Source organism: Falco naumanni, chromosome 3 (genome assembly GCF_017639655.2).
Source record: "Falco naumanni isolate bFalNau1 chromosome 3, bFalNau1.pat, whole genome shotgun sequence".
Classification (NCBI taxonomy): domain Eukaryota; kingdom Metazoa; phylum Chordata; class Aves; order Falconiformes; family Falconidae; genus Falco; species Falco naumanni.
Window position 1 is genome coordinate 31,848,367 of NC_054056.1, and position 18,783 is coordinate 31,867,149.

The following is an 18,783-nucleotide window of genomic DNA, read 5'->3' on the forward strand; positions in this document are numbered from 1 at the left end:
ACTTAGGCAAAGGGGAGTCTTACAGTTAAAGTGGAGTTTGCACCGTCACTGAGGAGAGTCCCCTTCTCAGACTCTAGTTTGTGTGCAGATGCATCTCCAAAATGGCTTTGCATACTCCTTGCACAGAAATCCTGTGATATTCATGCCTGAGAAGCATACTGGCTCGCTGAATGACAGGCTTTTACTGCCTGAGGAGAGGGAAATATTTCCCCCTTACCATCCAGTCTAGAAGGCTTCAAGGCAAAGCTTTTCCTTGACCAAGACAAAATATTTTATTTTGCCTGACTGAGGGACCAGGACCTTAATATATACAATCTTTTGAGCTGGCTCAGGTTTCAATGCTCACAGAACTGAAGTGCCTTATGAATTAAAGACTGACCTCTCCTTTATCAAATGAAATTACTATGTTGGACTCATTCATGGAATGTTTCCCAGCACAGAGTTCACTCTGCTTTGTATTTCCATCAAGAGCTGATCCATAGTATTCTGGTTTATACTCACTGGTAGCATTTAAATATTTTTATTATTAAAAAAACCCTTTGCATGATGCCATGTGTGGTTTAGTAGAAACGTTCTCTCCTGTGCTCTAGAGGTAGTTTTAAGACAAATGATGGTGTTTTCAAAATTGTTCGAATTTTGTTTATAGCTTCATCTACCGCTTTAGTAGTAATGCACAGTGCTTTAAGATACATGAAATCATCTTTAGGTTCCTGGAGGGATGAATTTAGAGACTACTTTGAAAACCCATCTGACAGATTTACTAGTAGCAGGAAAGTAAAGCAGATAAAACCCATCATAAGTAAATCTACCCTTTTATTAAGGAGGTTCATCTTTCAAACCCTTTTGTGAAAATACTTTGCAGACCTTCATTCTAAAATTCAGCTGATGTAAATGAACATCTTCCTATTGATACACAAGATGATGTGTGGTTATATACCAAGTCTATTCCCCCATATTAGTTGCAAAGTCTTTCTTCAGAGCATGCATATGTAATTGCATTAATTTTGAATGGAGATCCTTATAGCCCCACATCAGAAATGACATCTCTAAATTTTGGTTAAAAATACTGCTCATCAGAAACAACTGGGCTTTAATGTGTTACCTCTCTGAAGTTCATCTAGGGTCACCAAACTCTGAGTCCTTTCCAATTACAAAATAAATATATGAGCTTGCAACACTCCTAAAGTGTTTCATTTCTACATGCACACAGACCTTACCTGACATTGACCTGACTTGGCACTGGAATGTCCATTAGATTTCACCACATTTTAATTTCCAGGATTTTATCCATAACATAGCTAATATCAGCACTGATTTGAAGAAGTCATTTCCTTGCTTTTTGTGTTTTGTCAGTGATTAGAAATGCAACCATCTTGGCACTGATGGTGAAAATTCGTCATTGTGATTGTTCTTTAAGGTCGCTTTCTGTAACTCGTACGGCTTGCCAGAAAGACTTCCAAGGTTTCTGAAACAGTTGATAGTATTAGAGATTTACTGCACAGGTACCGGTGAGGAAGAGCCCTGCTCGTTCTAAGCTCTGCTCCAATCTCCCTTCAGCAGCTCATGTATTTTCTTTCAGACCAATACTTCACGTCTGTGATTTTCCACATCTGGGCTCAGACTGTTTACCATTTTGAGAAGGGTTCACTTCAGCTTGTTCGAATTCCAGGAACTCATACCCAAACCAAGGAAATAACTCTGTTTTCAATACCTTTCCATACCTGCACGTCGGATTGTTTTGTTGTTGTTACAGACAGAGATATAATTCAAGATTGTAGGAGCTTTTTTTTTTTTTTCCCCAAGGTTGGTCTGCCTTGTGACAATAACAGTCAGAAACACAAGAAACTCATGAACTGAGCACAATCTCCTGCTATTCTAGCACCTGCAGCCAGTAGCTGCAATCATAAAATTTTCAATTTCCATAGTATTCCATTAAGAGATAAGTCCTGAAGTAAATTGGTTCAGCAGGTAGGCATCGAAAATGGAGAATTGTCTTAATCCAGCAGTTCCAGTTCAATTACAGTGTGAATTGTTGAGATACTTTCCATATGGTTATGAAAAATCTCTCAAACAACAAAACAAAGCATAGGATTATTCATAAATGCCACATGCCTGTATTTTGCCTTCTGAACGCTAGACTACACAGTAATCAGAAGTATTTTTAAAGCAAATAAAAATGTTGCTTCTGCAAACATAGGTGCTTAAATATTAATCAGAGCTCTACCGCAATCCTGCTGAAATACTGAATTTTCTGGCTGTCACTCACTGTAATTCTGACAGTAGTAATGAAATGGTGGTGTCAGCCCTGCTTGTTAGTGACCTAGGAGACTGCAGCAGGTGTCATTCCCTTTTTAAAAACATTGACGCAACGGCACCAATTTATTCCTGTCTGAAATTGTGGAGAGTCCTATGTAAATGCAAAAAGCAAAGTACAAAGAGCCAACACGACGTATCCTTTGCAGCCATGGTGTGTAATTCTCTCTCCCGCTGCTCAAGGCAACCACTAGAAATACTGATGTGTGATGTGAAGCCGCCTTCCAAGCCCACTGCCGCAGGAAGGGTCCAGTCTGAGAATATCTATCTTCTGAACTCTGGGATTTTCTCTTTAAGGTAAAAAGATGGACCACAGGCTATTGGTATGGGGTCTGGATAGGAAGTGTTTATTTTCTAGAATTAAATGACATTTTAATATAACTACTTCTTCATCCCATCTAGACTTATTGCAAAGTGTGTGAAACTATTTTACCCCTGAAACTTTATCTAGAGATCATTTTGTAGACTTCTCAGAGATGAGAAATAAGCATAAAAATGATATTTACCTCTAATTCTATTTATATTATTAGACCTTGAGCACAGAGATAGGAAGAAAGTACTGTCCTAACCAAAGGAATACATGTTCGTGTAAACAATATGAATTCCTCAAATGGCAAGCCTTTAACCTTTCACTGGGTGGGCACCAACTTCCTCCGTGTTTTTTTCTCCACTGAAGAAGCCTTCTTTTTACAATGTCATATTCCCTTTAATACCTTTGGTACATTTTAGATTGTGTTAAAGTTAAAAAAAAAAAAAAAAAGCATGTATAATTCAATTCTGTATGGATTAAAAATTAAATTAAAACCTGCCTACAAAAGGATAGATTACTCTTTCTTTTTTTTCCAGGTCTTAATGTTAAATTTTCTGGGAAAAGCACTATACTTTTTTGACCAAGACTTCCAGTATACTAAGATACAAAAAATATCCAAAGTTTTTTCTGTATTGCCTGAAGTATTACTTCTGTCTTAGAGGCACCCAAATACTTGTGTGCATTTAATATATGAGTGTCTCTTTTCCTCAGCTACCTCTATTTTGAAAGCCTATTCCATCTATTAGTATGAACTGGAAAGTATATTTTAAAAGTAATGATGACATATTGGCTGGAAGATTGGACGTGTCACCTGTGTGGGCTTGTGTGCTCAGCAGAATGAGCTAATTTATTAGGTGGCTTAAGCATGGCTGACATGAAGCACCCATGTTGTCAGTTCTTTCAGTGCCGGCATAGCATTCGGAAACCGTAAGTGAAATGGCACCACCGGCTACAATGACACTAACCAGTGAATTTTACCTTCTCTCCCACTGACCCTGGCTGGAGGTTGGCCTAGCATGTTGCAAGTCCTCTGGGGTTTCCATCCAAGAGAAATGCAGGCACAGGGAAGCTCCTCTGTGCCCAGTTCTCACTCAGATATGAAGGGAGGGTGCAGCTGGAGCAAGGTCCCTTGTGCCCCAGGTAAGTCATGGCCTCTAATGTGCAGTGCAGATGCAGCCTGTTATGTAGTACAGACAGGCAAGACCAGCATGACTGAGGTTGGAAGGGACCCCTGGAGGTCATCTTGGCCAACGACCCCTGCTCAAGCAGAACCATCTACAGCAGGTAGTCCTGGGCTATGTCCAGACAGCTTTTGAATATCTCCAGGGATGGAGACTCCACCACCCCTCTGAGCAACCTGTGCTGGTGCTCTGTCACCCTCACAGAAGAAAAAGTGTTTCCTGATGTTCAGAGGGAGCACCCTGTGTTCCAGTTTGTGCCCATTGCCTCTGGGCCTGTCAGAGGGCACCACTGAGAAGAACCTGGCTCCATCCTCTTTGTGCTCTCTCTTCAGGTATCCATACACATTCATGACATGTCCCCTGAGCCTGCTCTTCTCCAGGCTCGGCAGCCCCAGCTCTCTGACTTTCCTTGTAGGAGAGGTGCTCCAGTCCCTTCATCTCAGTAGACCTTCACTGGACTCTCTGCAGTATGTTCATATTTTTCTCAGACTGGGGAGCCCAGAACTGGACACAGCAGATCTGAACTTAGTGCTACCCCTGTTACAGCACCTTAGGGCCCAAATTGCTTGGAGTGATTCAGATGACCAGCCCTCCGCGGGTCCTTGACCTCAGAGCTGGTGAGTCACCAGAGAGGAGCCCTGGGGACTGATTTTTTCCCATGGCTATGGGGTGATGAGGTTGGAGAGCAGTTCATGGTGCTGATGCTGACTGCTGTGTTGAGCAGGATGGCCCAGTAAGAGCTCTCTGCTCATGTCCTGCCCCAGAGCAGATGACAGCTGGCTGTCTGAGCTGTGCATGGTGCTTGGGCAATCCATGGCTTCTTGCCACCAGATGGCCTAGTGCGGTGCTGGGCTTGCTGCTGACATCCTTTTTGAGAAAGGGCATGTGCTATGGTGGCATCACAGGGAAGTAGCTGTGTTTACTCTTTCCTTTTCCCCTTCCTTCTTCCAGCCTCTAAAAGTATCAACAGCAGTTTGACCCTCCATGCAGCCCCATTTCTTTATTCTTCCTTCCCTTCTGTCCAGCCTCCTGAGATGTCTTTGCAACTCTGTTTTCCCAGAAAAGCAATTGCCACCCTCCTTCACCCTGGTTCTCCCATGCCCTTTCCTCCCCTTTCTTTCTGAGACCCTCATTTTATTTTTTTTTAAAGGACGAGAAAGATTTTTCCTCTATAATTAACTTAGCACATGGATTCTACATTTATATGTATTTATGAAATATCAAATAATGTTTGAAACAACAAATAAAAGTAATGCATACAAATAAAGTTAATACATTGAGCTGCAGATGAAGCTCATTTGCATGCTAAGGTATGTTTATGCATTTTTTCTCTTAATATAACTCTAAAATGAGCATTAAAAATGTTGAAATTAGAATTAATATTGTATTGTTATTCTGTAAACAAGACTCTGCATAATCTTAAGGATCAGAAATGGTATACAGCCATACTGGAAGGGTAAAAGAAATACACATTACTGGGGAAAAAACTCCCAAAAATAAATAAACCAGCATATTTTATCTTAATGCACTAACACAGTATTATGCTGAGGAACAGAAATAACCTTGGATATATGCTCAAGTTTAACAACTAACAGCTACCTTTGAGCTTATAATTTGCTGATATTTAAATGTCTTTTATAAAATAAGTTTATTTTAAAACTTTATTAGTTATATATTCCCTTTAAAGTGCATATAAAGTATATAGACCTTATTAGTTGTAGGAAATATTCTTTCTCCAGTCAGTCTGAAAGTGTTTAAAACAAAAAGCTTTCTATTTTCAACTGAAAGTCAATATTGATCTTTTTTTTTTTCCCCAGCTAGATTTCAGAAAACAAAGGCAAGAGATTTTTCTGAGTACCTTCCCCCTTCAGATCTCCTTCAGGTGAGAGCTGCTGCTGCTGAGACTTGTTCCATGGGTTGCATCAAGCAGCTGATGCTCATGGTGAGTAAACAAAGGGCAGAGGTAGGGGAAGTGGCGGAGAGCCTTAGGAGATGGGGAGCAGAGCACATTTTGACTTTCTGAAGTTGACTGGTAGGGATTAATACTCTGTTATCTGTGGGATGGAGTGAATATGGATTTCCATGTGGAAAAAATGGGAGTGATACCTACATCTGGGTACAAGAAGGTCAGACACAGTGCTCAGAGGTGTCTGGCCAAAACACAGCTTTGTTTCTGGACATCCTGGTTTCTTGTGAATGGTATTACCTGGCTTTTCAGAACTGTGGGGGTGTTAAAACTTTCAGCTCTGTTCACTCACTGCAGGTATCCACTGCTCACCATCCACCAGCACAGCCAGTGCTTCCTCTGAGCTTGATGAAAAGGCTCCCCAGCCATTAGATCTGAGAAAGGGGAGAAATGCTCAGGGCTTTTTGAATGAGGGTGAAACGGAAGCATGAAAGGTCAGGCCTTGGGACAGTAGGAACAGGCTGTTGCAATGGTGAGAGGGTCTCAAAATCCAGATTTTCATCCTTAGAACTGGAGACATTCTGGCCTTGCAGCATTGCTGGCAGGAAGGGTTAGCATGGCCTGGTGCTCACGTGTCCTTCTCCAAGCCGGGAGTAGTGAAGGTCTTGGGACATTTCTTAGCAATATTATGAACTCCCAACAGCCTGATGCTGAGGTGGAGCCTGGTCAGAAAACTCCTGTGCTGCAGAGCTGGTTGTGTCACACATGAGAAACCTGGAGTCATGGATGAGCAATAGGAAGAGATGTGAAAAGGCAGGAAAGCCCACAGACAGACATCTTAAGGTAGGTGGTTGCCTGGGATGGAGCAGTTTCTACTCTGCCCCTTGTTCTGAGTGGTCTCTTTTGCAGAAGCTCCCCAGTTCATATGGACCATGAGCGACAGGGCAGCCATGAGGAGGGGAAGGGACTTGCTTTTTTTTCTGTGAGATTACGGAAAGAAAACAGCTACAAAGGCAACTGAAAACTGCAATGAGTGAGGAGATAGTTTGTGTCCCACTGTGTGCTCTGTTCTTCCAGGAGCTGCTCTGGTGCCTTTTAGAGAGAGGCAGAGTTCATGCTTTTAAAGAGGAGGAACACAAGAATGAGGCTGATAGCTTCTTTTCTCAGACAGTATCACATTTTTGGATGTTGACAGGTTTCAATGTGAATTACTGTTATCCAAGTTCACTGCTCGGTTGAATTGTTTTGCCTGCCCCAAATGTCCCTCAATTGTACTTGTTCCACAAGGCTTGCCACCTAAGCACCACTGCAATAACAGAAATCTCTTGTCATATCCTCTTTGTTTGTAGTCAAGACCTGGTGCTGCTGTTACTCACCAATTTGGTGGCTTCAGAACAGCTTCTAAGTACATGCGGGAAGGACTTTTCTCAAGGTGCACCTGAGCCAAGAAATACAATAATGAGAAAAGTTTTTACATCAGTTTCAGAAACTCACCTTTAGGGAGGATGAGTTTGCAATGCTCTTGTGTTACATTAGTGGATATTTATCTGCAGAAAGGACAAAAACAAAACAGAAAAACCTCACTTTTTGCCTAATTGTGTTCTTTCATCAGTCGTCCTGCCTTTGGCCATTTCTATTTATATGTAGATTGACTGTGCGTTATCACAGATCTGTTTATAATTCTGCTAAGACATCTGTGTTATATTTTAAAAATAGTATTTCCTTTTAATAAGAGCTACATCCCAAGGTGCCAACAGGCCTGCCATTCTAAGTCTCAAGCGTTCTCCTTGATGGCAGTGGGAGGCAAATAAGACCAGATCTTTTTAATTTGCCATTTTCCCCTGGATGAGCTTTTCTTTCTGTGTTTGTTGAGTATGTAATATTAAAGTGGTATTTAGCTTGTAATCTCCTATTAAATCAAATGAGATGGGAAAGCTGATTTTGTTTAAGTCTGTGGTGGTGAGAACTGCTTGCAGGAAGATATATCTTTGCAAAAGGGACACGACTAAATAATTAATTTAACAATGATTAATTATTTTTCTCAGGCAGCGGGAGAAGGAGCTCAATAGGATAAACACTCAGGGTATTTCTCATTAATTTAGAAGTCACTTTTATGAGAACAATAAAGAAATCACTTGTCAGAAGATAATCCAAAGTTAGCTAAGCCTTGATTCTGTAGTGATGGATTTGCTGTCTCTGGTGGTTTATATTATGCTTTAGATTAGCAGAATTGTTCTTTAAAGTTTGGTCTTGGAGTTTGATTGCATAAGAATTAAACTTTCATTTAAAAATAAAAAGAAGGAGCTTTCTGCAGTCTAGAGGAGGACTTGAAAATGTCACCTGAGCCAATTGTGATTAGGATGAAGTTACTTTGTGTAAAGAGGGGTGAAGACACCTAAGGAGTATTTACAACGTGGATAACCCATTGGCCACTGCTGGTACTGATCCATGTAGGCTCACAGATGGGCAGCAGAACTGGCAGCTGAGCATTTGTTGTTTGTGTCCAAAACTACACTCATACATAATGGGTGGGCTTGTGCATGGGCATGGGTCATGTCGTATTGAATCAGACCTTTATTTAACCTGGTGGGGAGACATTACAACCTTTTTTCAGTATGACTGACTGCAAATTATAGTATGCCCTCTTTCTGTTACTGTGTTTTGTTTGATGCCGCAATGCGAGTAGAACGTCTGGATACTAAGAGAGCAAATTTTGGTATTAGTTTTGTAGCCAAAAAGGTAGACTTTTCCCAACGGATAGCTAACATGGGATACTTATGCTGTAAAACCCTAGCTGAAAAAAGACATCTGTATTTCTTACTCTGAAGTAGCAAGATGAGCTCAGTATTTTATGCCATACCTCTGGGGTAAACTTCTAACTTGCGTAGAAGTGAAAACTACAGGAGCTTTGTCTTCCCTAACATTTTATTTGGGATGAAAAATGCCAGCTTTTAATTAGTAGTGAAGAGAATACCAGTCTCCGAGTACCACTTGAATACTCTGAGTATCCTTTTCAACTGTGCTGAGCATATCCTTCCCTGAGCAGTTCTGTGGCAAGTCATCACTCCTATGCCAATAACACCAGTGCTTTTCCTAAGATCATACTGTGGTGTGGAAGAGGGAGAAACTCATACTTCTAAGGAAACCAGGAGAGTTAATGTCTGTGTAGGAAATTTTTGAAGACATTGCATTGCTGCTAGTGTGTGGAAGTAGGGAAGGGGAATAAGCAATGGGAGGGAATTCACAGAAGTGATTTGCAATATTTGCTTAATGAGACTAGAAAAAGAATTACGAGGAAGCATTGCTTGACAGTGAATATCTTCCCTCCCATGTGAGGAGGCTTTAAAAATAAACAAAGCTAAGATGTGTCCATTGAACAGCCAAGCTATCATTACTTCCGCGGGGATTATGCAGTTGTTGGGAAAGGGATGGGAAGTGGGGGCTTTGCAAGCATCTAGAGTCCCATTGACAGTGGGAGGTTTCTACCCAAATGCCTTGTTGCTCCCTGCTAATTATATACACTTGACTTTACACCTCAAAAATAGCTTGACCTCTTTGATAAGAAGTTTCAGTCACTCTGTCTTTCCAAGCAGATCTTTATTCAAACACGCAAATAAAAACTCACATTCTCTCCCACAAAGAGGTAGAGTTGCACTCATCTGCTTCTCATGATTTTCATCACATGACTATAAACAAAATCATGAACACCGAAAAATATTTAGGCAGAGTTAAAAAAGGCTAACGAGTTAAACCAACAGATATTTTGAAAATGGATATTTATAGTTATATTATTTCTGATCTATGCAGATTGCATGCCATAGAATTCAGTACAATTATACTCTCTCATACCAGCAGTGAATACGACCCAAGAGCACAAAGAAAAGAAACAAAACCATTTCTGGCGCGTTCGAAACAGGTTTATTTTGGTGATGACTTCTTGCTCAGCTGTGCACATCAAAACAAAGCGATTGTTATGCTCTCGGTGAGAATTTTATTTATATGCCATGACACTACCAGTACTGAATCATGGTGTTCTTCCAACTCTCCCCAAAACAACAGCCTGTCTAAAAGTATTTAAGAAAATACAGCTATTATTGTTTTCTTACATGTTTTCATACAGTGAATATGGGAAGTCCAAAAACACAGCCAGAGTCTTGCTGACACTTTTGTTTTCATACAAGTGAAATTTACTGTAATTTGTTTTGAAAGGAGGGTCACTCTCCCATCAGGGAAATTCAGAGGCGTCTAAGGAATATCAGTAAAAAAAATAAGATTTCCATTCTTGTGGTCAGTTGGTGGGTTGAAGGTGCTTTAGGCTTGCTTGGAAAGATATTCAAGGCCGTGGTCTGCTATCTGCTTCTCACAGTAAAACAGTTAGCAGCGTGCTGTGTTCCCTGCAGGGCTTCTGCTGAGTTTGGCCTCCACCAGAGCCGCCTTTAGATGCTTTCATCACTGCTTTCGTGTGACCTTATAGCTTTCCTGACTCATCAGAACTTGTTTCATGTCAGGAGACCACTTTCTTTGGCGTCTTGCCTACGTCCAAATAACTCCTCTCAAGGCCTTGTCGGAGTGCTTTAGGGATATGACATTTTTGTTCATGACCTCTCTTTAGATACCTATGCACCTCTTCATTTAACCAACTAAAGGCTGTTCATACTCTTTATCTAGACGAGTGCCTATTTCTTACTAGGTGGGTCTTTGAAGACTTTTCATTCTGCTGGGCAGCTATTTCTGCCTAACATCCCCAACACTACAGCTGCAGTGGGGTATATGATAATTTTGTCATGAAGGAAAGGCGAGGGGAGGAAAGCTTGTTTCCTCCCTTCTCAGTGTAACTATCTACTAGGAAGCTATTCAGCAGCCTCTTAAGAGTAATAGGTATTTGCTAAGCAGAAGCTTGCTTTTGTTTACAACAATGTGTAAATGGTCATAATACTAAGGTAGGGGTGGCTTGACTGAACCTTTTATGCTGAAGTGAAACCAAGAAGTAAAAAAGGGATAGGGGGAAGTCTGCCCCAATTCCCATCCTCTGTGGGAAGGACTGATCTTGGCTTCTCCAGTGAGTTACATCCCACCCTCCTTCGTAAGCCAGTGCAGTGCCTGTGGAGGGGCACGTCCACAGACCCAGTAACTGATCAAAAGGTGTGGAGAGTGCTTTGCTTCTCTCCCACTTCATGCGGTATGAACCCATGTTTACAGCTACAGACCTGCTAAGCCTCACTGCCCCAGTGGAGGGCGCTGTTGCCTATGTATTGTCCTTTCTCCTTCAGACAAGAGCCGGACGACGTGCCCATCACCATTGCTGCATCGCCTAATGTAGAGAGTAAGTATAAGCAGGCCTTCATGTCCTTATTACTAGTTTTGCTGATCCAACAAATACTGATTCCTGGATCTTCTTCACAGTCCAGCCCAGAACCTCACCCTGACTGTGACCCCATCTCCTTGAAGAATTGTGAATCTTCCACTGAATTGTGACCTGTCCTGCTGCCTGTGTCCGTTTCCCCTGGGGTCCACAAGCCACATGGCTTCCTGTGTCCTTCTTCCATTACCTCAAAGGTACTGGTGCATTTTAACCATCCTCTGGCAACGTAGTTAAGTAGTAGTCTCCTTTTCTCTTCCTGGACTTCATCGCTTACAAAACAGAATTGCACTGCTGTGGATCACAAACACTGCTCTGATCTGGTCTCTTTTGTGGTGGTGCAGGTACGACATAGCAGAGCCTGATATTTTTTCACTGTAAAATTTTGTCATAGCCTCTTGTTTCCCATCAGTTGTAATGGCTGAGGGTGCAGCCTGGAGCACTGCTATTTTTTACTGTGCGGACTGACAGCCTGCAACGGTGTTCACCTGTTCTCAGCAGGGCGGGTGGTGTTTGCTGTGCTGACTGACAGCCTGCACTGATAACCCCTTCTCAGCAGGGCTGGATTGCAATAGGTAGCTGCCCACTAACATCTTGGATAAACTCTCCCGTGTGTGTCTGCCACTGACCATGGCCATATGAGGGCAGAGCTTTGTAACTGGTTAACAGGCCAGAGCAGGTTATTTTGGAGGAAACCTGAGCAGATGTGCAGTGGTGAGGGGGGGGGTGAATTAACACTATAGATTATGATCCAGTGACTCAGTGTATAAATTGCTGGTCAAGGGTTGTGAGGTAAGTTTTGCTTTGTGGGAAACTGCTTGTAACAGCCCGGGTACTCTGGTTGCTTATACCAAGACAAGGATGCCACGGCAACATCTGACTGGAATACTTGTAGGGAAAATATCAGCTCCAGCTAATGAGACACTAATCCTTGTTAATATATGGTCTATATCCCAAAGAGCAGAGATAGTGGCAACAACTTTTACGTCTGATTTTGTGAAGCCAAATAATATAGACAGCTGTTGTTCTGGGTTTGAAGTGCAGTATACAACAGATAAGGGTCACAACAGGTATAACCCCCAGGTTCCACCCTTAAACAGTAATAGTGATTGGGGAAGGGTAACAGATCACCCTCTAAGTGTGAAAGCTAGAAGTCACCTTTTCCATTTGTCCAGCCTTTGTGGATGAAAAGAGACTGACTTCACTGCAGCAAACTCAGCGGTTTAGTCTTGCTTTGCTCTAGGAACACCAGTCTTTTTTCATTGAACGTTATAGAGACACACTTTTCAATCTCTTGTGGAATCTCTCTGACCCCCACTTGTCCACAGTGGCAAGCTACTTATCCTGGGGGCATTTAAAAAGCAACAGCACAAATCTAGGGGTTTATCTTTCTGTGCAAAGAGGAGAGCAACTTTTTCTAAGCTTACTGTTCTGGGCTACACTGAGTTACAGAGACTCGGCCCACGTTGTTGTACATCTTTCCTTTAGATGTTGATGTATTGTTGGCTTATCTGTACAGCCCTCTGCTCTCTCTGATAAGTTTTAAGTGAAGAGGGAAACTGCTGAGGTGTATTATCTGAGTTCCTGAATCCATTCACAATGACATGAGAAGGAGTGATTTAGCAGGAAAACACAGAGCCTGACAGCAAGGTGTTTTGCTCAGCTGTTTCTGACAAGAAATAGAAATTACAGTAGAAAATCCCCTGGCACTTGTCAGCCCAGTCCCATGAGCCTGACCTTCCCAGTGGCATACTCCTACCTCCTGACCACTCCATTAGCTCTTCCGAACAGGATACAAGTGGAAGGGAGAGCAGAGGGCTGTATCGCTGTATCAAGATTTAACCCCTTGTTCATGGCTAAGTGCATGCTGGATCACAAGCCGTCATTACTGTGTCAGGCATGTTTTTTGGTTTACAACTCTGTGTCATAACACACTGCTCAAATTCTGCCCCAGTCCCTGTGGCTTAAACTGTGTAGGGTCATAGGAGACTCCCTCTTGCCCTAGATCATCAAGTCCTACTTTTGGGGTGCAAATGCATCATACAGTCTCTTCCACAAACTAATCAATCTCCATTAAAAAGTAGTTAAGATCTTCCTGCTCTCTTTCTTCTGTCTTCCGTTAGAAGGCTGGTCGCGAATCAAAATGCACTGCCGGGTCTGATTTGCAGGATAAGTTTATTTATTACCTTTAGCCTCTGGCTCTTTGGCTTGAATAGTTCTTTTCCCTATCTCATGCTCACAATGTTTCACGTGTTCATAAAAAACAGCTCTGCCACCTGCCAGCCTTTTTCCCTTTCTTCTTTTCTAGGCTAAACAAGGCAATCTTGGTGTTCCCTTGTAACATAGGGCTTCCACTTTTCTCTAATAATTTTGGTGGCTGATATCTGAACATCTTGTACATCATGGATGCTTGGCTTCTTAAGCTGGGCTGTACTTCTCTCAGAATTTTCCACCCTCAGATACTTTTCCTGATCTTATTAATTCAGTGGTATTCAGAAACTGCTTAAGTACAGTTTAAGGCTGTACAGAAAGCTGGCTGCATGTTGAGCACCACAGGTTAATCCCTTTGAGGCCAAAAAGCCATTCTGTCTTTTCATGGTAAGGTCAATGAACATCATTTAGAGATTGTAACCCCTGGAAAACAGCATCATTATTGATTGGTAGTGAATTGCTAACTATGAAAATAAGTAATATAACAGACCAACACAAATAGCTTAATTTCTTCCAACCAAAAAGCTATTAAAAAACTGTGAAAGATGTTTTAAACTGTGTCAAGCACAGAGACACTCTTCATAAAGAACTTCCATTATTTATATGGGTTATCAGGTGCAGTTTGTAGGCTGATATCTGAAAATGTGCATGCGGAAACGCTAATTTGAAAGCACTAGACCTTGTATGATAGTCAGTAAAATAACCTCTGGGCTCTCCACATGTGTATACCACCAGTCTGTACACATGGTGATGCTGCCCATTTGAAACTGGGACCACTGGCAGTGTCTCTTCAAGATTAGACTAAAATCTCAAAGGCAGGAACTTTCTTCCTTATTTGTGTGAAAAGCTTTGTGTGTCTTTTTGACACCTTGTAAATAATATAACAGGGCTCTGCTCATTTTCTTCCTCATATATGAGCAGTTTCTGTCAGAGCAATAGGTAAGAGAGATAAACTCAGTAATATATCAAGATTAAGGCTGGATGTTGGGGTTGAGTGATGCAGACCTTTTATTCTATGCAGACTGTAGCTGAGAGCTGCAGGTGAAGCAGCCATTTAGACTCTGAAAATGCTTACTTGTTATATTTGCTCTTCCCACTCACTAGAAATCATTCAAAATGAGCTGGGAGATGGAATTAACAAGAAAAATACGACTATAACCATAGAATGAACACAGCTACTTGAGAAAATACAGATGACTCATTCAGGATGGAAGAAAAGATACTGAATGATAATTGGAGTGTTATCTTTGCAGGTCAGTTGTTTTCTCATTACCAGACCAGCTGTCCAAGCAGTCTTCTCACAGTCACCTCTTGGCTGGGGACATAAATCTATCCATGTAGCTCATACTGGTCTTAGGTTTTTTTTCTTATTGACAAGAATGGGGTAGCCTACCAACCTTTATTGTTCTTGTCAGCCCAGGAATACTGACTGTGGCATTATAGATATCCTCAAGAAAAAGAATTTCAGGGCCCCTGCGATATGTTTTCTGCTGTAGTGGTTTTCACCCCTGGGATAGTTACGATGTATGATGCTGATGTATTGGGCATAACGGTTACCTCAGCATGTTGCTAGCTATTCTCTGCGTGGAATTTAAGATCCTCTTTCAACTGCACTGTCAGATCAAGTCTTCTCTTCTAACATCTTGGTGTTTAGTCTTTTTATCAGCCATGAGCCAGTGGTGGAAGAAAATGATTGCAGAGGTATGAGGGTGCTTCTCTGTCTCTTTGACCTGGTGATCCTCAACCAGTGCTGTTGGGGTGGCTTATTGTACTCCAACATGTTTAACTGTAGAACATCTGACTATAGGGGAAGGCTTGACCTTTGACTGGTTTTCTTTTGTGTGATTTACTTTGACTTTTAACCTGTTTTACTCTTCCTGGCATACTGTAACAGATGGAAAGCCAAGATGAAAAAAAATATTAAAAAAGACCAAGTCTGTCTGGCAGGGTAGAGTGTTTTCACAGTCACTGTCCCAGTTTCATGAAGCTTGTTGTCAGCCGGGTGAAATGCAAAGTCTCTCTTTTCAGAAGGAGCATACCTCCTGAGACAGTACTGTAGGGAGGGCAGTGGACACAGCCACTTTTTTGCTGGAATGTCAGGAGAAGCCATGCTGGATCAGAAGAAAAGTCCATGTGGGTCAGTGTCACCAATTCTGGCAGTGGCCAGCTGCAGACTCTCAGGAAAAGAACTATAAGGAGCAGAGCAAGTGCAGAGGGATACCTCCTTGAGAAATCTTCCCTGCTACCAACTGTAGGAGATTCTCACATCAGAGCTTATATTGGCCTCTTTTATGTTTTATAAGTGATTGAGATAGCCCGATTTTAAATGCAGCAAGAGCTGTCACAGGTTCTGCTACCAAATTGTAGAGGAGGTTGAAACCAGAACCTCCTGCTTTCTCTGTGTCCTGTCACTTGCTTCTGCTCTGCAGCAGTTACAGGCACTGTCTGTAGGGGTTCCCCCAGACTCAAGATCTGACTTCTGTCTAGCAGGCAAAAGTACTGAGCGTGCCTGACATACAAGCTATGCTGACGTTTCTGCAATACTAATCATTATTCAGATGCTTTCCTTAAGGGGTGGTGGCAAGAGGAATTGACTGGGGAGAACGAAAGCCCATTGCAAAGGTTAATGGAAAGCTTTTTCTGCAGCTTTGAGGTTCCCTTAGGTGCCTCTTCTCTTTATGAGTTCAGTTGTTATGCCCCTTGTAGTGCTGGGTGCTGATGGTACTTGTGCAAGCGAGACAAAAGATGGAAGAAGTAACCACAGATTGCTTGGCCCTGTGTCAGCCATTTATCTTCACTGGTGTGGGGATTTCCCCGCTCAGTAAAAGGAGATGCTTCAAAAGGGTCATCTGGTCTGAGTGTATCCTCTGTGACTAAAGCAGTCCAGCTATTGACTGCTGAGGTTCTGCTGCCTTTCTGTCCCTCCCAGCTACTGATTTGTAAATACCACCGGCATCTGCATTAAGCCACACTCCTCACATGATGGATGTAAATCAGAATAGCACCTGCACTATGGCATTTAATCAGCAGAAGTAATTTAGGACAGCAACTTAAATGTTGTTACATAAGTGAGTCAGATCATCACAGACTAGCTGACTGGTTGCTACACAGAGCTCTGACTTGGGATTTTTATGTCCAACTGTTTCTAAAATGAAATCAAAGAGGGTGAATCCTGGCTAGTGCTATGCTGCATTTCCTCTTTTTCTTCACTGTATTCAATATACCCCTTCCCACCCACTGCTTCTTCCCATCAGGGTCTGTCACATGATAAATCTACTGAAGGTCTTGCATTAATCATGCCCTAGTGAATTATCCAGCAACATATTTCCTTTGTCAGTCAACCTCCACTTTGAAATGATAAAGCCTGCTTGCTTGTGACTACTGCATATCACTGGTTGCCTTCTTACTAGTTTTAGTAGCAGAATAAATGGATTTAGACCGCTTCATTTGTAAATCCACAGCATATATCCACCTCTCTCCAGTTCTTGAAAGCTGGAAGTCCAGATGAAGCATAGGTGATGTTTTCCAAGAGCCGATTTAGAAAAGCCTGCTTTTGGCTGTAGCTTTGTAGCACTGCCCTGCCCTCAGAATCAGTCAGGATCCAGATGAAGTTCACCCTTACGGTATGATGACAGTACTGTAAAATTGTCATTAAAGAATTCCAGATAAATTTTTTTCTTCTAAGAAACTGTCTTGAATTGATTGAATTAAATCAGATATAACACCCCAGCTGTGTTGCATGTGCAGAGATTTCAGTTGTTAGCTCAATTAGTTTGTCTCTATAAAGAACAAATAGAATGCCTAGCCTGTAAGTAAAGAAGGAATATGATAAGGTAAAAAGAGAAAGAAAAAAGTTAGGTAATAGATCATTTTCATGAAAACAGTGTTTTGTATGTGGATTAAGGAGATAATCTCAAATATCCTGGTGCGTGGTGCCAGAATAAAAAAAAAAAAACCTAATCACACTTCTGTCTGCATGACTGTGTCTATTAATGTTGCAGATTATCCAAGAGATTGCAGTTCTTTTATTACATTCCTTTTGTGTATTTCAAAGCACTTTTGCATGGAATAATTTTACTCTTTCCCTGATGTACTGTCAAATTATTCCCTTGTTGCTTATGTGGATTTTTCCCATAACAGTGAAGGAGGAAAAATAATTTTAAAGGCAAGTGTAATTACAAAAACAGTAAGAGTTGGCAGTGGAATCTGGGATAGGGGCAGCGCTATTATCATCTTCTTGATAGACTGAAGACACTAAGTCCCTTTACTGTCCCTTTTATAAATTCCTCTTTCCGCTCCCTCTCCTTTACCTATATTTTCCTCTATATGAGACTGATCCATACTCTGTGGAAGTACGTGTTCCCCTGTTTCCTTCAAAGGAAAATGCCCTGGAAGTGCTAGTCACAGGCCTGCTTCTGAACACCATTAACATGAAGGAGTCGAGGAATACCTAGGTCCTCTTTTGGGGAACCATGCTGAAGTACTAGATATTATAAAGCATTTTGAAGGCAATGAAGATACCTTTCTGATACCTGAAGGCCTTTCAGATACCTAGTGCTTTATATTTATAAGGGGCAAAACTCAAAAATTCCTAGGAGTCAGCCAACAGTGCAGCTGGTGGGAAAAAAAAATAGAAGCTTTATTTGTTGGCTTAGGGCTCAGTCATTTAATGGTAGACTACAAATTGCTAATAGCTTTTGCTCCTGTTGATGTCAGGAGCTGGAGAGGGGTACTGTGTGGGAGTCCACAGTACCTGGTAGCACTGACTTTCACTACACAAACACAGATGTAAGAAATGAGCAGTGATGCTGGATGAGGGCTCACTTTCTATCAGTCCTGCGCCTATTTCTTAATGCTTGAAATGGAAAGTGTAGTAATGCCGACACAAGACTGTTCTTGTTTTCCCAGTGATGTTAGAGTTAGAAGAGAACATTTATTCCCCCTGCTACCACTGTCTCAATAGCAGGCTACTGTTTTCTCTTAACTAGTTCATTCCCTTCAAAGTTTTAACACAGCAGATCAGGCCAGTTTTCTGATGCTCTGTTTCCTTGTGGGTGTGCCAAAATTTGAAACAAGTAAATAAGCCTTTTCTTTCTAAAAGGACAGCTGCTGTTACTGCTGTTAATCTCCTGTTACTCCGCAATTGCTTTGTGAAGAGCATTTCACTAGGTAGCAGTAGCCCACTTTTCCATGCTACCAGCCTTCTTATCCATGCTCGACACACATCCAATATGTTTATGAGCTGTTGTAGTTAATATTTTTTTTCCCCCTCAAGTTCTGGTCCTTGTCTTAGGTTGTGCTTTTTGTTAACTCTGAGGGTAGTAGCTTTGTGTGTTGTAGAGGTTCTCATTTTCTTGAATTTTGCGTGTTTTCACGGTGTCAGGGCCCTGAGGGCGCCTTGCTCTGCCTGACTCTGGTTCCTGTCACAGGGCCTGACCCTGCTCCCCCACCTGCAGGTCCATGTCCCAGCCCAGCCTTGGCCCATCCCCAGGGAGGTGCACAA

General features: G+C 41.9%; 1 long non-coding RNA gene across 1 annotated transcript in view; it reads left to right on the forward strand.

Annotated features, from left to right (window-relative positions):
* Window positions 1-11,668: 11,668 nt before the first annotated feature.
* LOC121085028 overlaps window positions 11,669-18,783 on the forward strand; it is a 52,969-nt gene continuing 45,854 nt past the window's right edge. The window contains exons 1-2 of the long non-coding RNA XR_005826929.1: window positions 11,669-11,861; window positions 14,385-14,533. This is a non-coding gene — a long non-coding RNA (uncharacterized LOC121085028). The remainder of the gene's footprint in view (window positions 11,862-14,384; window positions 14,534-18,783) is intronic.